Source organism: Nyctereutes procyonoides, unplaced genomic scaffold (assembly GCF_905146905.1).
Source record: "Nyctereutes procyonoides isolate TBG_1078 unplaced genomic scaffold, NYPRO_anot_genome, whole genome shotgun sequence".
Taxonomy (NCBI): Eukaryota; Metazoa; Chordata; class Mammalia; order Carnivora; family Canidae; genus Nyctereutes; species Nyctereutes procyonoides.
In genome coordinates, this window is record NW_026575036.1 from 17,971,018 (window position 1) to 17,995,655 (window position 24,638).

Genomic DNA, 24,638 nt, shown 5'->3' on the forward strand with positions numbered 1-24,638 from the left:
CTTGTAAGCTATCATAAGAGATTTTGGCTTTTACCCTCAGTAAGACAGGAAGATTTAGTAGGGTTTCAAGCACAAAAGTGATATATATAAAGCTTCACTATATAGAGCACTGTAAAGGGTTGGGAGCAGGTAGGTAAATTTAAAAAGTACTATGATAATTTAAGCAAGAGATGGCAGGGACATGGAACAGAGTGGCAACAGTGGAGGTACGAGAAATTATTTGAATATAGTATATTTTAGGGGTAGAGCCAAAAGAATTAGCTGATGGATGAGAAGTGAAATATGACAAAGGAAAAGATTATTGTCCTGAGGGACTAGTAATTATGGATTGGAAAGACACATGTCATAAAGACTAAAATATGAAAATATAGTCTTAGTCATGACACCATCAAATAAACTATCAAATCCATTTAACAAAGTGTCTACATAAATGGAAATAACTTTCTTTTTAAAAAAACAGTCTAAAACACTGTATTTACTTAAGTACCTGAGTAAAAAATATGAAAATGGAAATTATGTATATGGCACATATTATGTTTGCCTAAAATACTTACCAAAAAGTAGTTTTCTCTGGGCTGGAATATGGAGACTTTTTAATCTCCCTTTTTAATTTCTTATCCTTTCATAAGATTCTATAACACATGTATAATAACAAAAGTTGTAAGAAATGAACAGAATTATACATTTTCTGGATATAATCTATGTTCCTTAGAACAAAAAATTGGTGGGAATCTTGGCTTCATGAGCCTCAGATGAGGCACCTCAATTACATGGAGCCAACAAAGATAAGCACTTGAAAGTCAGGGGAGGAGAAAACCCTACAATCATGGAGACTGCTCTCGAAAAAGGTAATTAGTCTTGAATTATCAGATATTGGCCTGCACTAAATCATCTATTAAGGAGGTAAGGAAAAGCCACAGAAAATATAGACAGAGTTAAAATGTGTGCACCAAAGAAGACATGAGCCTTGTGCACAGACAGTGTCAGCATAGTGAGGTAGTGAAGAACATGGACCCTGGTGTCAGATTAAATGATCAAACTTGAATTTTGATTCTGCCACTCGACAGTTCAGTGCACCTAGGCAAGTAATTGAATCTCCCTGTACCTCAGTTTCCTTGTCTCTAAAATAAGGATAAGGATATCTATACCTCCATTGGTTGTCAAGAGGATTAATTACATGTGCATATTCACCATTAAAAAGGCTTGAATTTAGGGTCCTGTATCAGGAACAGCCTAAGGCAACACACAAAGCAGGAGAGGAAAATAAGGAATGCTGAATCCTTTGATTGCAAAGGCAGCCAGACTCTGTCCTAATTCTACGTCTGATAAAGAGCAAAGCCTCCATAGGAGGGCTCTAGGGGCACTTAGAAGTCATATTATGATTTAATTGTCACCTGCTCTGGACAAAAGGGGAATGAGACAAGATACAGAAATAGCAAACTTGGAGGCATCACTGGAGCCAACAAATAGGAAAATTAATCCGGGCTAGGAAAAGAAGACAGGTCCTATAAAGAGCCTGAGCTGGGTGCCTCTGATTTAATACTAAGGTACAGAAACTCGGAGATAAAGTAATATCTCAAATTATATGACCAGCAAGGATTCCATCTGTGATGTGGAAATACTCTTCATAAAAACTGCAATAACTTCAGCAATAAAAAGTCAAATTTTTTAGTAGGACAAAATTAGGTTAAAATGACTGGTTTGTGAAAAGCAAGGAAACTCATACTGTTTTCCTTAACAATCACCTATAATTAATTGGCCCTTCTGAAAGGTAGATTTCATATTTCTGACAACTAAAGGTAAAAAGTATTTAATGGAAGTTAAGAGAACTTAAATATATGCTCATGTGACTCCACCCATATTAATTTTTCTAAATCTTACTGGAATCAAAAGCAAAGAACAAAAAAAAAAAGCAAAGAACAGGGATGAAGAGCATCATTTATCTCTTCTGTATTTATTGCATTTACCATTTGTGCTTCTTGTGTACAATAATGACATAAAGTTCTCTTCCTAATAAGTGACAACACTAACATAGAAACAAAACAGATTTAATGTGATAAAACAAAGTGCTTTTCCTGGTTACAGCAAAAACCCACAGCCCCAGGACTTTATAGCTGTTCTCCACTGTTCACAACTTTCTTTACCCACTAGTTAGATGTCCAGCCCCCACTTGAAGTGATGGAGGAGCATCCTTCAAATGTTAGAAGGAGAGGGTCTTCAACTGCTGCTACTTTCTTGTAACAGTGGTTTGCTAATAGTGTCAAGTACTATCAGTAGGTACAGAATAGAGAAAGGATAATTTGGAGTGACGCCCTGAATACCATCTTATCCCTAAAGGAAAACAAGACAGAAATTTAGTACCAAAGATATATAATTCTGATGATGCATCAGAAATCAGGATCAGGGGAGCCTGGTGGCTCAGTCAATTAAGTGTCTGCCTTCAGCCTGAGTCCTAGGATGGAGGACCATATTGGGCTCCCTCCTCAGTAAGGAGCCTGCTTCTCCCTCTCCTTCCTGCTCGTGTTCTCTCTTGCTATCTCTGTCTTACTCTCAAATACATAAATAAAATCTTCTTAAAAAAATCAGAATCAAAAACATTTGCAACAACATGGATGGACCTAGAAAGTTATTAAGCCAAGTGAAATAAGTCAGACTAGAAAGACAAATACCATATGATTTCACTTGTATGTGAAATTTAAAAAACAAAACAAACACATAAATAAACAAAAAGCAGAAACAGACCTATAAATACAGAGAACTGATTGTTGCCAGAGGGGAAGAGGTGGGGTGATGGGCAAAGCGGATGAGGGGAGTGACAGAAACAGGCTTCCAGTTATAGAATGAATAAGTCATAGAAATTAAAGATATAACATAGGAAATATAGGCAATGGTACTGTAACAGCATTGTATGGTAACAGATGGCAGCTACGCTTGTAGTGAGCATAGCATAATGTATAGAGAAGTTGAATCACTACACCTGAAACTGATATAACATTGTTTGGTACTAGAGAAACAAAGATGAATAAGACCAGAGTTTAGCCACATTGGGCTTGCATTTCGAAGAATTCAGCTGTTAGTTTAAAATATAATATAAAATGATTAGTTCAGCAAAAGGGAATAAAAAACATGGAACCCAAAGCGAACTACTGTCAAAAGGAAATCAGAAAAAGGTCAGAAAGTATAGCGTGAATAGTTGGTAAGGAATAGTTGCAAGAGTAGAATGCTATAATTTTCAGAACTAAAAGATCAGAGAATGGGCACCTGGCTGGCTCAGTCGGTTAGGCACCTGCCTTCGGCTTACGTCATGATCCTGGGGTTCCAGGATCAAGTCCCACATTGGGCTTCCTGCTCGGTGGGGAGCCTGTTTCTCCTTCTCACTCCTCCCCACTGATTGTGCTCTCTCTCTCTCTTTTCAAATAAATAAATAAATAAAATCTTAAAAAAAAAAAAAAACCCATCCTTCAAAAAAAATTATAGAGAATGATATAGGAAAATGAGCTTATTTCAGGGTCAAAAGAAACAAAAATAATAGTAAGTAGAGTGCTAAACAAACAAAATTTTCAAAAGAAATTCTTTGCTCAATTACCCTCTTTTACCCTATTTATAACAACCAACTTCTGAACATTTCTTATACTGAAAAAAAATGCTTTAGATGAAAGTGTAGTATGCCATGGATTAAAGGGCGTTCACAATATAATGTTAGCAACAATACAAAGCCACGTTCCCATGATTCTACAAATACTTGCTGAAACAACTCAAAGAACTTGAAAGTGCATGGGAGGAACATTTGGCAAAGCACCAAATACTGAATTCAAACCAGTGCCCAGAATATTAATCAAAAGCATGTCTTCTTGAGGAATGTTTAAAGTCTTTTCTATTCCTAAATTCTTAAATATTTTTCAAGGAAAGGTATTTTGTAGACACTCACTCCTGGAAATGAGGTTTCAGAATTAATAACAAATGAACATTTACATTATATGTAACATAAAAGGAGAACTATACAAATAAATGAAAGCCAGACTTTTACCAAGATGTCTTTTGAACTACTGATTCAATATACTTTTTTGCCAAACTAGTTATGAGTTGTAAATATGCAACTATGCAAATATGCAGAGAAACAGACTAAGTATATTTGACTCATTCATTCCTACTATTACTCTATAAACAGAAAATTATATATATAGATATATAGATAAAACAAAATCAAACAAAACTAGTAGCCCACAAAAACTTTATTTAGACATTCTGAATAATTGGCATAAGGAACAATCTGATTCTAGAAAAAAAGGTGACTATACCTTTTAGGAGATTTTGCACACTTAGGAAAAGACATTAAAGGTATTTTATTTTATGTAACCCAAAAGGATCTCTATTAGACCTATGTCGGAATGCTAGAAATCTTGCTGGACTATCAAAACTACTTGAGAAGAAAAGAAATGGGTCACTTTCTTTCCATAAAGAAAGGCAAGGAAAGGTTATAATGGTAGTTTAAAGGTTCATTAGATTTAGAAACTGTTTTTAGTCTCCAAAGGTTTTGACATATTTCTAAAATAAAAGGAAATCCTTTTACCTCAATTGAAAATGTAGTTCTGCCCTGGTAATATATATTACTGGAAAAAAGTGCACATATGACCTAAAAACTATAAAATACCCCACAATAATACTTCACCAAAAATATGTATACTACTATCTCATGGTTGTTATGCTTATTCATGAGGCACTATCTGACAGCTGCTCATGAAAACTGGCACTACATACATGCTCATGATTCAAGAATGTGTGCCATTGTCATTTAAAAATCAAAAGCCCAATAATGAATCTTTCCCATTTTAAGACAAGAAAACACAACAAAAACCTTCAAACATTCCCTCTTGACACAAAGGCCTAAAGGTCATTCACTTATCCATTCATTCATTCATTCATTCATCAAACACTTAAACACCTAGGTACTCTGTGCAACTGAGTGAGGCAATTAGAACACAAAGATATATATAACACGCAATCCATGCCCCTACCCACTCAGTGTAGAGTTTGTAAGATAAAATATATCTACTGTCAAAAAAAAAATATATATATATCTACTGTCTAAAAATATGCTAAAATTTAAGCAGTATGCTAGCTTTTCTAATTGGAAAACCTTAACAATGTCTGATGATGTATATGTATATTTAATAAGAGTAGACGCACATACCTCTTTTAAAATTTTCAATTTTAGATGGATTATATGGTGTGATTCTGAAAAGAGCACTGGTCTAAGAGCTGACTTACATTCTAGTCAAGCTCACTGATTAGCTACATGACCTAGGACAGGTCACCTAACTTTCATTAGCCTGTTTCCCAATACATAAAATGAAGATAATTATACCTGTTTTACCTACTTCACAGGGTTGTTATGAAGATAAAATGGCAAAAGATATAAGATTGCTTATTAAATCGTAGAAATCTATACAAATGTACAATGCTATAACCTAAACAGTATTATTTTAACTTCCAAAGCTATTAAATAGCTAAAATACTTTCAGGTTAAGTTTTTAAAACAATCTCAGCCTACCAGCATAGTCTCTTTTAAGACTAGCGTCGAAGATTTAATAAAAACAAATTAATGTCAGGTGCCTGGCTGGCTCAGTCAGTTAAGCGTCTGCCTTCAGCTCAGGTCCAGGGATGGAGCCCCATGTCAGGCTCCCTGCTCAGCGAGGGGTCTGCTTTTCCTGTCCTTCTGCACCCCCCATCCCAGTTCACGTTCTCTCTGTCTTGTTCACTCTCTCTCTAATAAATAGATAAAATCTTTAAAAAAAAAAAAAAGGTAATGTTGAATTAACATTAATGGCAATTGAGTAATGTTGAAGAATGGACAGCTGGCCAAAATTTCTGAAAGGACCAGATACATCCTAATCATCTAGGAGCTTGTTAAACATGCTGACTTGTAGATCTGAATTTCTAGAGGGCTAAGGTTGGGAATACACAAATTTATCAAGCACCCAGGAGATTCTTACATTAAAATGTAAGAGCCACTTAACTATAGTGAAAGATTACCTTATCCTGACCTTACTAGCAAATAAGATTTTTTAAAAACGGTGTCTTAGAAAATAAAACATCACAAAGAATAATTACTGTATTTCTGTCTCCTTTAAAAATACTTTTTTAGGGACACCTCGGTGGTTCAGTTGGTTAAACATCTGCCTTTGGCTCAGGTTATGATTCCAAGGTCCTGAGATGGAGCCCCGTAGCACACTCCCTGCTCAGCAGGAAGTATGCCCCTTCCTTTGCCTCTGCCACTCCCCCTACTCTACTCGCGCTCTCACTCTCTCAGTCTCTCCCTTTCATTCTCTCCCAAATAAATAAATAAAATCTTTTAAAAAAAATTTTAAGTAAAATTTTTTTAATTAAGAAAGGATAACGCATTCTAGGTATTAGTTTCACTAACCTGTGTTGTGCTAAAAATCTGAGTTGTTACTTTTTTTCATAACTAAAAAACATATCCAAAAGCAGTTGGGAAATATGCAATAAGCATTTGGGGTCATTAATATAAAAATTCTCCTTTCCCTTGAGATAGCAGAATTTAGCATAAATCCTATCTACTCCTTGCAATGTAATATCACCATCATGTTTCATGATATAGGTAACAATATAAAATTATGAGGTCAATAGTATACAGTATTTTTTCTATAATTTCAATAATAACTAAGACTTCTTACATGTTCCTAAACAGAATTTTCTGTAAATCTAGTATAAAGATGGAATTTTAAGAGTTCTTCTTGGCAAATTAAATATAAAATTAAGCAATACCTACATCCTATTTCAACAATACCTAACTATTCACAATATCATACATTCCCTACTGAGAAGACACAAATTTCAAATGCAGTGCTAAACAAATTCTGCCTATGTAAATTAAATCCTCATGAGGTCTTTTTTCTTAATTAAAAAAAAAAAATATGTAGTGGATGCCATTAAAACATATAATGGACAATTTAAGCTATTTATGTGATAAAATTGTAGTTAGGAATTTACTTTTTAAATTGTCTTTAATATTAAATACTATTTTTAAAAAGTAAAAGATTAGAAAAATATACAGTTGTCCAAAAAACTTCCTTACCAAAGTAAGCGCAACAATTTTAATGATGTCTATGTAAAAATATATATATTTATTTGTGTAAAAAAATGGAGGATATTATGTTAAATGGTTGCCATCTAATAAAACTGAAATACAGAAAAAATTTAAATGGTAATAGTCAAATAAAGCACTGTTGAAAAGCTTCACACAGTTCTTTAAATGTTCCTTACATTAACATTTAAGAAACAGAAACCTACACACACTTTTCCTTGCAGCTGCTTAATAAAAGTGTATATAAAGTTCCAAAACAAACTACTAAGAAAAGCCCCACATTATTGTCGCATGTTTCTTACTAACAGACGTTTCTCTGTTTGAAACAGAAGGCTCCCTGTTCACTGAAATGACTGAAAACACGGAGTTGGTCATTCTTAACTAGGTCCTAAGAAAAAAATATGCAATCAGAAAAACAATAAATTTACTCAGTGGTGGACAAAATAGTAACAGGACAGTTGCAAACCCGTCATTATATCAAATATGTCATTAATTAACACTTTATTTTGTCTACAAAAAGTTTCCCCTTTAGTTCATATGTAAAGCATATTTACCTAGGTCCTCCCTGGCCACTCTTCATGTCCAAGTCAAAGAAAACTTAATACTCAAAAACACTTTCTGTAAATTCTAACAGAAAATGTGGAGTTACAGAAAATAGTATGTAAAAAATATAATAATAACACTATTACTTCACTCCCTAATAGCAGCTCCACCCTCAAAAAAGCCTACAAATTAATATTACTAAGTTTTAACAAATTTCCAAGCAATGTATTTGGTACATAAAACGAAAATGAAGATAGTTCAAGGTCATTACAATGTGACTATACTTTATTTAAGGATGACTGTAAAGCTGTGGTATCATTAGAAGAAAGTGAACGAATCCATATCTCTATCCAGTCAACTACACAGGAAGTAGAACCCACAGCAAGGAATTCAAAGACTCTGTACTGAACCCAAGAGATGCTAAATGATTATCCTTTTGGCATCTATACACACTTAATGCCCAGTCAATGCTCACCTCCGAGTAAAACCACCCATGTTGTCCCCAAGTACTTGCTCCCTTCTTTGAAGAACAAGGCCTGTTTTCTAAGTGATCCATCTGAAACTTAGCATTTGCTTAAGCAAAGCATATATTACTGTATATGCTTTAAGGTGTGTATCACTTAACTAAGAAGGTAAACTTTGAGCTTTTCAAGGGAAAAGGTTGCTTTATTCCTTTCTGGCTTCACCATGTTAATTCACCTTATATTCCTTCTCAGAGATGTTGAATTCCCTACCTCAGTTTTTCTCTCTTGCCTCCACAATTCACACTTTAAATTTATGATCACAATCTTCAAATGAGCCCTAAAGCACTACCAAAAAGCTGATCCATATCCCTTATTAGTTCAATCAACCACTCTCCAAAATAACAATTTCACTGCTTTGCTCCATTTCCAGCCTCACCCTCGGCGAATCCTTTTGTTTCTTATCTCAATTAGAAAATACAAGCTATGTCAATAAAACGTAAGTACCCTTCCATTCCCAAGTCTATTCATACTTTGCTTGCAATACTGTTAAAATGAATGTACATTCCTGTTCCTATCAAAGGTCAATCTCTCCACTTTTAGGTTGCATTTCATCACTTCTCACCTACAGGAGATTCCCTTCTCCATAGGGATGAGTTCTGAGATGCCCAGTGGGTACCTGAAACCATGAATAGTACTGAACCCTATGTGTACAATGTTTTTTCCTGTACATACATACCTATAATAAAGTTTAATTTATCAATTAAGCACAGTAAGTGATTTACATGGATAATAATGAAATAGAACAATTATAACAATATACTTTAGAGGTGCCTGGCTCGTTCAGTTGGCAGAGCATGAAACTCTTAATCTTGGGGTTGTGAGTTCGAGCCGCACATTAGGTGTGGAGATTACCTAAAATAAAATCTTAAAACAAAAATAACAGATTTTAATAAAGATAGACGAATGTAGTGTCTCTCAAAACACCTTATTGTCTCACCCTTCTTGTGATGTGAGATGATAAAATGCCAACATGATATGATGAAGTGCAGTGAATAATGTAGGCATTGTGACATAATGTTAGGCTACTACTGACCTTCTGACAATACGTCAGAAAGATCATCTGCTTCTGGATGACAGCTGACCACAGGTAACTGAAACCTGAATTCTTCTTTCCATATTAGATTATTCTAAGGACACAAACATTTGATAATTGCATTCTTCTTTTATGCCTCAGATTCCTCGTTTTTTACAATGGGGGTAAAAATAGTAGGTATTTTATAGAGTTGCTGTGAAAATTACTATAATTATAATTATGATCATGTCTTAAGTCTATCACTTAAGCTCATGTCCCCCTTGGGCTACATTTTTTAAATCCCCTTTATAGCAATCTCGAAACAGAGTCCTATCCTTGCTGTCTCTAACTCCTTATTCTCACCTGAACCTCCTCCATCCAGGTGTTTGTTATCATCAATCCCTAAAAACTCATTTGACAAATGCACAAATGACTACCGTGTAACCAAATCTAATAGTCTATTCTCAGTCCTCAAATAATAGTCAACACATATTGAGCACTTACTATGCTCTCAGACATACTCATTTAATCCTCACAATAATTCTGTGGGATAGATAATATAATTATCTCATTTTAAAGAGAAAATTGAGACATCAAGAAGTTAAGTAACTTACTCTAGGTCACACAGCTTACTCAATCTCTCAGCAAGTTCTAGAGAAAACTCCATAATTTAGCTCTATTCTACCAATTATTTTAATAAGCATTCCCCACTCAATTCCTTCACAAGCAACAAGGTGGTCTCTACTATAGTTTTCACAGTGATTCTCAATCTTTCCTAGCTGATGCTGCATTCCAAAAAATGAACATCTTCTTCTACTGGTCTTTTACCTATTATATATGGCATTAAATCAGTAATGTCAAGACATATGAATGTGACTAATAATCAAGAGAATAAAACAGATAATAAAGACAAATCCACAGATCAAAAAGTTATAGTTAGCTAATGATTATTTTAGGATAATTGTCATATCTGTATTTTAAAAAAGAGAAGATGCACAAAATGGATGAAAAAAGAGAATTTGAATCTAGAAAAATGGATTGGGGCATTGTGACTCAGTCAGTTAAGCATCTGCCTTCAGCTCAAGTCATGATCCCAGGACCCTGATCCTTGCTCAGCAGGGAGCCTGCTTCTCCCTCTCCTTCTGCCTCTCCCCTCCACTTGTGCTCTCTCTCTCTCAAACAAATAAAATCTTTAAAAAATTTATAAAGAAAACTGGATACTCTGGCACTAAAAAAATATAACGTATGAAATCAAGAACTAATTGAATAAGTTTCTTAACAGCTTATACAAAGAAGACATATTTGACTAAATCAAAACAGATCAATAGAAAATATTCAATCTGCAGCACAGAAAGAAAAAAAGAATGAAAAAAGAACAGAACATAAGGGAGATGTTGGACATTCTCAACATATAACATACATATAATTGGAGCCCCAGAAGGAGCAGAGCAAGAAAATGAGACAGAATACTGGAAAACATACTGGCCAAGAAATTTCCAAAACTTTTGGAAGACAGAAACTTAGAGATTTAAGTAACTCAATGAACCCTAAGCAAATAAAGTATAAAGTACAGTTTATGGCAAGAAATATTACTAAAGCTCAAAGGATATTTCATAATGATTACAGGATTGTGATAGAATAATGCCAATCCCAAAATGTCCATGTCCTTCTAATCCCTGGAATCCCTGGAACCTGTGAAAATGTGACCTTATATGGCAAAAGGAACTTTGCAGATGTGACTAAATTAAGGATCTTGAGACAGCAGATTATCCGGAATTGATTATCCAGCATTATCAGGTATCAAGTATCCTGCATTATGATCTAATGGCAAGAATCCTTATGAGAGAAAAGACAATGTGAAGATGTAAACAGAGATTAAAGATGCTACTCTGCTGGCTCTGAAGACAGAGAAAGGGCCATGAACCCAGAAATACAAGAACCATAATAACAGAACCTAGAAAAGGCAAGAAAAGGGATTCTCCCCTAGAGCCTTTAGAGTACCTTGTTTTTGGCCTAGTGAAGCCCATTTTGGACTTTAGCCTTTAGAAGAGTAAGTTGATAAATTTGTGTTGTTTTCAGCTACTAAGTTTGTGGCAATTTGCTATGGCAATACCTCAGAAAGTATTGTTCTAATATTTTGTATTAGAAAACTAATACAAGGATCAATAAAACAAGAAAATATAACAATCTTAATGTCTATAAAAAGCAAAAATTGATATAACATTAACAAAAGGAAAACCAAGAAATTCATTATCAGAATTGGAGAATATTAACTCACATCTCTTAGTAACTAACAGATTTTTTTCAAAAATCAGTAGAGATATGGAAGATTTAAGCATTACCACAAGCTATCTTGACTTAGTTGATATTTATAAAAAAAACTAAAACTAAATGCAACCATTGCAAAATGCATTTTCCTTAAATGCACATGAACATTTAGTGAAACAGACTATATATGCTAAGCCAAAGACCAAGTCTCTACAAATTTCAGAAAATTAAAGTCATACTAAATATATTCTCCGACCACAGTGGAATTAAACTAGGAATAAATAATGCAAATAACTTTAAAAACCTAATTATTGGAAAATTAAACAAATTAAAGAGCTGTCCACTCTCCCCACAAAATTCTCATGCCTTAGACATCTGGGGGGACAGTAAAAGACAGAATGTTTCTCCCTACTCTGAAATGCCATTACCCTCATATAAACTTATCTTTGTCTTTGACATTGCTGCCACCAATTCCCGCCTCCTTTCAAGGTGAAGCTTAAACCTTGCCTTTGCCATGAAGGAATCCCTAAAGATCTCAACTTCCCCCCCACTTTTAGACCATATATTGTCCATGTCTATTTTAGCTCCCAATCACATCTTATCTTGAAATATTGTTTAAATATTTCAAGTGTGTAAATACTAATTCTTCAATAAGAATGTCAACTATTTCATTTATACCACAGTCCGGCAACATGACCAGCAACAGGGGAGCTCATAGAAGTGTAGAGTTTCAGGCCCCACTTCAAACTCAGTAAATTAAAATCTATATTTTAACATGATCCTCAAATTACTAGAATGCATACTGAAGTCTGAAATGCTTTATTTTACAGTGATTCTTTTTAGTCCACTACAACAGTTGTACATAGAAGCAATTCAATAAATATTCAAACTAATCTAAAAATATATGCATCCTGCTATATTTTTAATATCCAAAAAGCACACAATAAATTTAAGATCAGGGGGCAGCCCAGCTGGCTCAGTGGTTTAGCACCACCTTCAACCCAGGGCGTGATCCTGGAGACCCGAGATCGCGTCTCATGTCAGGCTCCCTGCATGGAGCCTGCTTCTCCCTCTGCCTGTGTTTCTGCCTCTCTCTCTCTCTCTCTCTCTCTCTCTCTCTCTCTCTTTCTCTGTGTCTCTCATGAATGAATGAATGAATGAATGAATGAATGAATAAAAATTAAAAAATAAACTTAAGGTCAGGGAAAAAATATTTCAGGAAGGAAAATGATTAATGGTATGTTGGTAAATACAGCTAAAATCTAAGCATAATGCAACAGAAAATGCTCATAAAAATCAAGGTTTATGTGTCTCCTGCCTATTGTCTAAAAATTCTGCGGAAGATATTTCACTGTTTGACTAGTCACTAAGAATAATAACCCATGATGAAAAAGAAAATCATGATGAAAAGAAAGAGAAAACTTATTCAACCATCAATTGGATGAAAAAAAAAAACTTGTTGAAAATTAATCAAAGATATATCTATTATAACTAGTGCATCTGCCATATTAGAGCAGTAACTCAGATACCACTTAACAAATACTCCTGGGTGGCTCAGTTGGTTACATGTCTGTCTCGATTTCAGTTCCGGTCTTGATCTCAGTCTCTGGAGACTGAGCCCCACTTAGGCTCTGCACTTAGCGGGGAGTCTGTTTGGGATTCTCCCTTTTCCTCTGCTGCTCCTCCCGCTCCATGTTCTTGTGTCCTCTCTCTCTCTCAGATAAATAAATAAATCCTTCAAAAAAAAAAAATGCTACCTTAGGGGTGCCTGGGTAGCTCAGTTGGTAGAGCATGCAACTCTTGATCATGGGGTTGTGTATTTAAGCTCCACATTAGGCATAAAGATTACTTAAAAATAAAATATTTAAAAAATAAAATAAAATAAAATGCTACCTTACAACTATTCGTAGATTTAGTGTCATATAATTGACCAGAGTGCCGAAAATGCCCATAAATTTACAAAATGAGGAAATTAATACCTCATTTAAAATAAACAAGAATTCACCTTCAGTCATTTTGGAGGACCTATATAATAATTTTGAAATTTGAATTTGAAAGGATTTATAAAATGTATTCCTTTGTTTCGAGACCATTAATATGGCAAATCTTTTAAGAATGCCTAATATTTCCACCCAAACATCAATCTTGACCCATCTAAACTTTTGAAAATTAATATGGCACCTGGGAAGTGCCAAAAAGAACAAACAAAATGTTATTATCCATATAGTATAGTATAGATACTATAGACCATATAGTATCTAAAAATCTACGTTTCTCGTTTAAATGGATAAACTGCAAGTCCAGTTTCTTACTCCCATTTGAAAACAGTCAGGGACACCTGGATGGCTCAGCGATTGAGCATCTGCCTTTGGCTCAGGTCATGATCCTGGGTTCTGGGGATAGAGTCCCGCATCGGACTCTCTGCAAGGAACCTACTTTCTCCCTCTGCCTATTTCTGTGTCTCTCTCTGTGTGTGTCTCTCATGAATAAAGGATTAAAATCTTAAAAAAAAAAAAAAAAAACAAAGAAAGAAAACAGTCAATTCTTCCCTCTTGCTCTTACCTGCTCAATACTATTCACATAAATAAAACATCACCATCTAATCTTTGGGTCCTTTTGACCACACAGAATGCTAAAAGAGGCTCCTCAGGGACAAGAAGAAAGTATGGTCCAGATAGATGCCTACTACCACTTCTTATCCTTAGAGAATAAAATCAATTCTGACAGATAAAAACTTGAAGTCCTACAAAGAATACTAATTCAAATTACTTCAAAACCAATCGTGAGGAGCACTGTGTGGCTCAATCAGTTAATTGTCTGCCTTGGGGTCAGGTCATGATCTCTGAGTCCTGGGACTGAGCCCCACATCAGGCTCCCTGCTCAGCAAGGAGACCATTTCTCCCTCTGCCCCCACCCTGCTTGTGTGTTCTCTCTCTTGCTTTATCTCAAATAAATAAATAAAATCTTTTTAAGAATTTTAAGCTTTTTTAAAAAAACTAATCATGAAATAGAAATGAACAAAATCATATACATAACATAGGATATAAAAATATATTCAAGCCATGTCCCTTTTTTTTCCATAATGATAAAAAGACCATTAAATGTAATACATGGAATTAAAGCTATTAAAATACAAATATCTCATGAGCCATGCCTGGGTGGCTCAGCTGTTAAGCGCCTGCCTTCAGCTCAGGGCGTGATCCTGGAGTCTCAGGATGGAGTCCCACATAGGGCTTCCTGCATGGATCCTGCTTCTCCCTCTGCCTGTGTCTCTGCCTCACTCTCTCTGTATCTCTCATGAATAAATAAATTAAATCTTTAATAAATAAATAAATATCTCCTAAAAGGATTTCCTATAGGAAGATGTAATATTTGACAATCCTGATGAAAAATATCAACAAAATGCCATGAAACAAACACAATAAACCTATTTGGGTTTTTGGGGTTTTTTTTGTTTTTTTTTGGGGGGGGGGTTCTGGTTTTTAATCTTATTTATTTATTCATGAGAGACACAGGCAGAGGGAGAAGCAGGCTCCATGAAGGGAGCCTGACATGGGACTCGATCCTGGGTCTCCAGGATCACACCCTGGGCGGAAGGTGGTGCTAAACCACTGAGCCACCTGGGCTGCCCAAACCTATTTGTTGAAGCTAAAAAAAGTATTAGACCAACACCCACAAAACAGGCATAAACATACTATATGTTTTGATTTCACAAAGGTTTTAATTAAACCTCTACTCTATAAGAACCTTAACAGAAAACTAACATATATTAACATATATATATATGTTAGTGTATATGTATCGATGTGTGTGTGTGTGTGTATAACACAAAGACTAAAATGTAGAATATTAACATTTTGTACCATCTTAAATAAAACCTTGGGATTGCTTTTAGAACCTAGTTTGGATAGCTCAACCTCCTTTTTTAAAAAGCATGGATATTTGACTTGACATTTTCTTTTTCCCTTACATCTTAACAGGAACATTCTAAATAATCTATACACTTAAAATGTTTCACTTAAAAATTTAAGTATAGTTATTCTTCCTGTTGCTAGGGAGACTAATATAAAGATTATGCTTCACCAAATTGTCCTTTTTATTCTCTCTTCCCCCACAGTTTATTCAATTACAAAAGTACAGTTGTGCAGAAAGCAGACCAAAAATGATCACTGTGAGACTATTAACTGCTATTACATCACTATCTCTAATACTTTATTGTTAAAAGATCCAGCTGACATTTGGTCGACAATTACGTACTGGAAACATAAAAAAATATTTTTTTTTAATTAGAAAGCTTTTTAATATCTATTAAAGAATTCTACACAGGCTAGGTAAGTGTCTGATCCAGTTGAACATAGAACCTAGAGACCAAATAGATCCACAGGGTATTGACAATCAGGAAGTGACAGCAGCACCGTGAAATAGGAAGAAATCCATGAAAAAGGCAGGTGGGCTTAAGTAGGCCTAGCAGTAGGCAAAGAACGTTAGGGGAATGAGGTCAAGCAGCAGATAGAAATCTAAACAGATACACTCAGCATCAGGGAAAATATGCTGACAGGTATCAGAGATTCAATCACAAAGATCTATTTATTACAAAAAATAGAGGGGCAAAAAAACAAACAAAAAAAATAGAGGGGCACCTGCGTGGTTCAGTCAGTTAAGCATCTGCGTTGGGTGCAAGTCATGATCCCAGAGTCCTGGGAATGAGCCCCAAGTTGTGCTTCTTGCTCAGCAGGAGAGTCTGCTTCTCCCTCTCCCTTTGCCCACCCACCCTACTCGTACTCTCTCTCTCTCTCTCTTTCTCTCAAATAAATAAATAAAATCTTAAAAAAGAATAGAGTCAATCAACAAATACTTATTGAAGGTCTCTTCTGAACTAATCACTGTTCTAGATACTGGTGATCTGACTATGAATAAAATAAAGACTGCTTACTATATTCAAGGGTCTATGCTAAACATCTGTGAATACAAGCGTTGTTTCTGTTGTTGATGTTAGTTCAAGGGAAAGTTCAATGATGATCTCAGCAGTAAACAAAGGCAGTAACTAAGACACATGGAGCAAAAGGACAGAGTACAAATTATTGAAAGAGTGATATACACCAGGGCCAAAAGTTTAATTCCTGGAATCAAGCTATGGAAGTTCTAGTAATAAAGGGTTTAATTCATTCAGAAAAAAAAAAAAAAGTTTATGCCTATATTGAGTATGAGAAATGAAAACATAAAAAAAGACAAGATAAAACTGAATGCTAGCCACTGGAGCTTCCGAATGGCCCAATATTTAAGAATAGGATCTGAAAAAATAAAAAATAAAAAAAAGAATAGGATCTGTCCTAGCATCCAGGAAAATGATAAACCTGAAAGTGTTAAGTAGCCAAACTTCAAAAGATAAGATATATAGGGACAAGAAGACAAAGAGACCTATACAGATGTGTGCAAAGCAATGGCTTAGGAAAGAACAATCTGATAGTGATGAAATAGATTTGAAAGGGATATAAGATAAGGCAGTAGCATAATAAAAAGAGCATGTGACTGGAAATCAGAAGACATGGTTCTAGTCCCTCCTGTTTTACTTATTATTCTCTGATACTTTTAGACAATGTCTTGTCATCTTTAAAATAGGAATAACAACAGGCTGACCAGAAGGCTCAAGTAAGAAAACATAAGGATTCACTCTCTAATCTGCAAGGAACCATACAAATGTTACTTATTACCATGATTAGTGAAGAGATTACAGCAAAGTAAATTAAAGAGTAAAGACCAAAACTAGAGTAAAGGTAATGTGAATTGCTAGGGGCAGGGGGAGGAGAAAAGTGCAAAATGAGACATTAATGAGAAAGACAAGGATTTGACAACAAGCAAGGATAAATGAAAAGGAAAGAATTTTAAAAACCAAAGTACCAGAAGATATACTGTTAAGAGGAAAAGTGATGAAAAATTGTGAAAGCAATAAATCGTGAAAAAAAGTTAAACATGAATATAGTATTTAACAATACTAAAACCATGTAGGGGCGCCTGGGATGGCTCAGTAGGTTAAGCATCCAACTCTTAATCTCAGCTCAGGTCTTGATCTCTAGATTGTGAGTTCCAGACCTGCATGGTCTACTAAGAAAAAAAAAGGAAAGAAAAGAAAAAGGAACTAGAAGGTATTATGCTAAGTGAAATAAGTTAGCCAGAGAAAGACAAATACCATATGATTTCACTCATATGTAGAATTTAAGAAACAAAACAGATGAACATAGGTGAAGGGAAGGAAAAACAAAATAAGGTGAAAATTTAGACGGAACCACTGAATTCTAGGAAACAAACAGGATTGCTGGAGGGGAGGGTTGCTGAGATGGGGTAACTAGGTGATGGGCATTAAGGAAGGCACTTGATGTAATGAGCACTGGGTGTTATATGCAATTGATAAATCACTACATTCTACCTCTGAAACTAATAAAAAGATAATTTAAAAAATACTAAACCCATGTAAAGATGGCATAAAATTTTCAAGTGGAAAAAAAAATTTTTTCAAGTGGATACAATTTTGCTGAGTCATGATTATGCTTGTTAATACTGGCAATCACAGCTTTACAGATCTTACTAAAATTTCCTCCATTTATATTTTGTGGGTTTTTTTTTTCCATTTATATTTTGAAGCAAAGAATAAAAAACGTACCAGCTAGCTATTTTTTAACTTGTAAGGCAGAAAAAAGCTATGAAATTCCTTTGTATTACATTGCAAATGTAGTGGGCAAGTAAAAGACATTGCTTCCTTGTTAACCTGCTGAGTTCTGTAAAGGTCACAGCCAACAAAACAGTCTTTAAGCATCCTAGATTTGATGGTCAGAACATCTTGGAAGGAAGATTTGTTTTCTGGAATGGTGATACTGGTCTATATCATCAATTAAAACACAATTGTAATCATCCAGGCATTAAATAACTTAAAACCTGAACTAAGGCAATGGCAAAGGAAATGAGAAAAAAACGGGGTAGATAAAAACGATAGTAACAACAACATATCTAAATATGAATATGAAATGACAAGGAATCTAACCATCTCAGTCATACAAGCGGGAATCCAATTTAGCCTCTCTTCTGAACAACATCTTATTTTATCATTTAAATGAACAAAGGGTAGCCATAGACAGAACAACAACCACAAGACATCGGTTTTGTAAGATCTCATCTATCTATATCTGGACAAAGAGGCTTCATAACTTTGGAAGCCTACCTGCTTAGTAATTCAGTAGTAATAATCCACATACATGAAGTGACATGTTGTGTGATGAAAAACATTGTTGATCGGTTTCCTCTAAAAATGCAAATGTTTCTCCTTTTAACTTTGATACTTCATATATGAAACAATATATTTTCCTGGAGTTATTTTCTTTTTTTCCTGGAGTTTTCTATGAATTCATTGTCTATTGATCCTTCCTTATATTTTCCTATGATTCTTCACCTAAACATATAAACATTGCATGTTTGGGAAATACTAGAAAACTACAAAAGCAACAGAAATTATGAACAAAAACCATGTAATACAGAATGTTCTTCAATGAGTAACTGAATATTCAAGCATCTATAGTAGAATCAGTGAGTATCCATTAATATGTAAAAGACCTAGTTTTGCAATAAGAGTAAGTCACTAAATGTATGATAATGATGTTACACAATTAAGTTATACTAATAAAGCACTAAGAGTACCCACAAATCATCAAAAATTTAGCAATAATATGACATAATTAGTGGAGCCCTCAGGATATATTCAACTGGTTTAACTGCCCTTAATATTTGTTGAGCAACTACTATGTATCAGGAACTATATTTAGAATCTACAACTATAATTTTATTTGTATTCGCTTAACTGCAGTTTCTGAAACTGTGATTGTTTTCCCCACTTTAATGAAAAGGGTATATTATCTACCTTGTATGTGAAATTGGTGCAATGACTGGATTTATGCAAGTACATAGAGTAGTATTAGTTAAATGAATGATCTGGCAAAAAAAAATAAATGAGTGGGATGGGATGGGATGGGATAGAATGGGATATGGTATTGTCTCTATTCAAAAGTTTCACTTCCATGGGTAATCTGTTGACAAGTTTCCAGAGTGGTGTAGTTCTAACAATAAGAACACCTTAGAAACTGATTCATTAATTTTAGAGCCAGAAGGAATCTTAGAGATCCTTTAGTTTAGAGCTCTCATTTTAAAGATAAGGCCAAGAGAAAATATGTGATTTGCCTGACATAACTTATCTAGTTACTAGTGAAAGCAGGGCAGAGCCTCAGGTCTTCAAATTTCAGTTCCTACAGGATAAACAGTTCCTCTTTTCTGGCACTCCCTTGAAGACTGACTGTAACTCCTCTGTGAAGGAACCATACTGACCAGCAATATTTGCTATGAAGTTGCTTGAACTATTAATTGATATAATAAAATACTAGCAGTTATAACAAGATAAGAAATGTGACTTTTCTTGTTATCTCATAATTTCAACTACAAACCTCAAGAAAAGTCTCTAGATACATCCCCACATCATTTACCAAGAGGTGGTCAAACTGGTCCTTCAACTATCAGTCCTTATCGTTAGGCTATATATGATAAGGCTAAAGATTCATGATTGAAATACTTTAAAAAGAATTCAAAGTAGAGAACACTGTTTCTCATTTCCTCTCCAAAGTACAGGGAAGTAAAATGTCTCTCCTCTATCATGTCAAGTAAGGGGGTTGTCCAAGGTTTTCTTTATTTATTAAGACTAAAGAGTTATAAGAAGGCAATTGTGGCATTTCATTTCTGCAGAATGCAGACTATCCTATCTCAAAATGTCTATGTTATAGAGTACAGTCCCATATCAGGGTGTCCACCCAGAGAGGAGAAGTGAGAGAGTCTCTGGGAAAATCTGATGCATGTCCTCTGGATTCCAGGTATATATATTTACACTTGGAAAAGTATGAAGATAGAAAGTAAAAAAAAAAAAAAAGTTGAGAGACAGTAACTGAGCAAGTGGCACTTTTGCTATTGACAAGTCACAGATACATGATTCTTCTCATTGCCCAAGTAGACAAAAAAGACAGTGGCCAGAAAGTCAGCTATTTCATAGGAATTTTGTCAAGGAATGTTGACTACCACCAGGATAAACAGACATTCACTGTCACAGGCTATAGATATATGAGATATGAGAGTAAGGAGGGAAAAGAACTAGAGCATTACCAAAAGGTTATGCAGGGAGTGCAGCTCCCATTACAGACATGGCAAGAAGATTGGCCCTCAGGAGGCTCTACAAAGAACTTGAGGTCATTACAGCCAGCTAGCAAAAGCCAAGAGAGCACTACAAAATGCATCAGGCAAAGAAGTACACAGAACACTAAGTAAAAAGAAATTTTGCAAATTGAATTTGAATTTTTAAAATGTATTAAAAAAAAAAAAAAGACCCAGAAGAGGCACAGTGAGCATAGAAGGAGAAATGCAAGGGCAAAGTGAGGCAGAATAAGGTGACCAAAGGGAAGTTCCACTTTCCCAATATAAGTTATTAAGGTCTGTGGTCAGGACTGAACTAGATGAAAAGAGAACAGAGAATTGAGTATTTTGGGTTTAGACTGTGCAGTACTTTAATTTCTGAAAATGAGACCACTCCTACAGATGAAAATAACCTGAAAGTAATGGGACCTACCCAAGAAGTTGGAAAGAGAAATTAAACAAATTTTGACTGAAGCATAAAGCAAGTTTCCTAGCTGTGCACTAACAAATTCAGCCCACTCAACAAACCAGTTATACTCTGTTTTTACACATCAGATTTAAGAGAAGAGTTAATGACCTAGGAAAACATTCATGAAATGAGAAATGTAAAGTGAAAAAAAATGATGGAAAACTATATACGCAATAGGATTCAATTTTTTATTATATAAAGAATGAGATTATATTAAAATATAATAGAAAAAATGTTTTTATTTCTCTTGGTGAAATTCTTACAAATTTTCAAAAATGAATACTTTTATCATCAGAAAAAATATACTGCTCAAAATTTTGCAAGTACCCTTGTGAAAAAAAATATGAAAATTTTTACTATTACAATCAAAATCAACTATCATTTTTTTAGTGTCATTAGTTTTGTTCCAAATTTTGTAGCCAAAAGGAGTTGCCTTAACAATCAAATGATGGCAGGCTTGGGTGGCTCAGGGGTTGAGCATCTGCCTTTGGCTCATGGTGTGATCCCGGACTCCTGGGATCAGGTCCCACACTGGGCTTCCTGCATGGAATCTGCTTCTCCCTCTGCTTATGTCTCTGCCTCTCTCTCTCTCTCTCTCTCTCTCTCTCTCTGTGTGTGTGTCTTTCATGAATAAATAAATAAAATCTTTTTTAAAAAATATATTCAATACTCTGTGTAGCTTCTAATTTTGCTCTACAGTATCTCTCACTTCCTTCCTAAACACCTCAAATATGTGTTGGAAATCATGGTCCAGCAGCAGCAGTAGAGGCAAGTTATTAATCTGGAACACCAGCTAGAACCAAGTTGCAAGAATTCAAATCCAGCCTGGTCACTTAGAGCTGTGTGACCCTAAACTAATAAGCAATTTGCTTAACTTTCCTTATTCATAAAGTATAACTAAATAACAGTGCCTATACTATAGGATTATCATGAGTATTATATGTGTTAATATGTGTTCAGAAGTTAGAACATTTGCTTTTGCCACATACTGGGTGTTTAATAGTTCATTTATTTTGACTTGAAAATTCATCTACGCCCTCATCCTAAAACCTCACCTGTCCATCCCTGAAGATACGGCTTTTACTGAAATGCCCTCAAGTAAGGCTATTTTTTCCTTATACACCACATGTAAGTCATTGCCTGCAGATGAGTTTTCTTGCTCCCTAGAACAGTTTACAACGTGTCTCTCCTCATTCTTCCAAAGATTCCATTATTTTTGAAGCACATGTCATCATGAGAACCTTACCACTCCTTAACATCCTTTACTGCTGTCCTGTCACACTGCCCCATCCATTGATCTCACTTACAGTCTACAGGATCCCCTTCACCACTACTTCTACTAGCATTCTTGGTAACTTCAAATCCCTTACGTGATATACCAAACACCAGTATCTCACAGTTTTTTGACCTCCTTAAAAACATTCTCATTTTTTGTGAAAAGAAAAAGAAAAATCCAGGCAGAAGAGAACTCCTTTATCTTCATATTCCCAGATTCAAACTACACGCATCTACACCCACAAATTCTGTTTTTTCTCTTGCTAAAGGACAACTCAGATAAAAGTGTCCCTGATTCTACCTAAAGCCACTCTTTCTACTTTCTCCTTTCAATCTCACTCCAAGTCTCTTTCTCAAGGGCTTCACTCCTACAAATATCTCTCCTCTCTTTCTTTCACCATCAATTTCTCCCTGTCCTGGATGAGTCCCATCAGGCATAAGCATTGCTCATTATCACACATTAAAACAATCCTCCCTTAATCTTGTCTTTCTCTGCCTCATTTCTGTGCTCCCCTTCACAGCAACATCTTCCAAAAGCAATACTGATTTCACTGTGTCTGCTTCCAAATCTCACATTCTTTCCTTAATCTGTTCCAACCAAGCACTCCTAAAACACGTCCTACAAGTCACCAATAACTTATCTCTTACCAAAGCAAATAGTCGATTTTTGCTCACCTCTTACTTGACTTTGTGAGCAACATTTGAAACAGATGACCAACTTCTAGGACAACTTACTCTCGCTGTTTTTTCTAGCCTCAGTGATTGCTCTTCTACAATCTCCCTAGCTAGATCTTTTTCTCTTATTACCTCCATATTTTAAAGTGTCCCATGGCTTTCTCCCCACAAGTCTTCTGTAAATTTTTTCTCTTCATGAGGGATCAGATCCAGTGCCATGCTTCAACTATCTAAATGCTGTTGCCTCTCAAAAATTTATCTTCAACGCAGACATCCACTCTGTGATCCAAACTCATATATTTAACAGCCAACTTGACATCTTTATTAGAACGTCCAATGTATAGCAATTACAACAGAGCCAAAATAAAACTATTGATCTTCTTCCAGAAAAACTCATTTTTCCTCAAAGTTTCAAACCTGAGAATCTACTCAATTCTCTTTTCATTACACCCTTTATCCACAAGTTCTCACAGCTCTATCTCCAAAACATACCCCAAATCTACTGTTCACCCTCTCTCCTCCTCCTACTACTACTGTGGCTACTACTGGAGTAACCACCTCCATCTCTTTTCTGGAACACATTAACAACTTTCTTACTGGTCTCCCACTTCCACTAACTGTCGTAACATAGTTCAACCTCTACATGGCAACCACTTATCTTTCTACAATATAAGTCAGATCATGTCATACCTCCACTTAAAGTTCTCCAAAGCCTTCCCACTAAAATGGAACTCCAAAATTTCCATTCTAGATTACAAGGCCCTAAATGATCTAGCTCCTGCCTACTTCTCAGGCATGATCTCCATTCTATTTATTTGCTATACCTGGCTATACTGCTCTTCTTACCATTCCACTAACATGCCACCTTATTTTTTGAAGTTTTTGCACTTGCTTTTGCTTAGAATTCTCTCTCAGATCTTCTCAGAGCTCAATTTTCTCAGTATTCAGGTCTCAACTCTAATGTCTCCTCCCAGTCAATGCCAATTATTCTCATGCATACTGTTCCACATTCTGCAGAGTACTCATCAATATCTAAAATTACTTTTTTAATTTTATTTTCTTTATCCTCACCCAATGTTACCACCTTCAAAGTGGAAACTCTTATCTTGCTTATATCTACAAAGGGTCCCCAACTTACCATGGTTTGATGACACAATTTTTCAACTTTTCAATGCTTACAAAAGCAATACGTATTCAGTAGAAACTGTACTTTGAATTTTGATCTTTTTCCCAGGTTAGTATTATATAGCACGGTAATTCTCCCATGATGCTGAGCAGCTGTAGTGAGCTACACTTCCCAGTCGGCCACATGACAACAAAGGTAAACAATACATTTATTATAATCATTGTTTTTTACTTTCAATAAGTCATATTAGATATTCAGCACTTTATTACAAAATAAGCTTTATGTTAGATGATTTTTGCCCAACTACAGGCTAATGTAAATCTTCTGAGCATGTTTAAGGTAGACTGGGCTAAGCTATGATGTTTGGTAAGTTACATGTATTAAATGCATTTTCAACTTAATGATATTTCAACTTACAACTGGTT

General features: G+C 35.1%; 1 protein-coding gene across 10 annotated transcripts in view; it reads right to left on the minus strand.

Moving 5' to 3' along the window:
* Positions 1 to 24,638, minus strand: part of KIF21A (kinesin family member 21A) — a 145,503-nt gene that overhangs the window by 102,509 nt on the left and 18,356 nt on the right. The window lies entirely within an intron of this gene.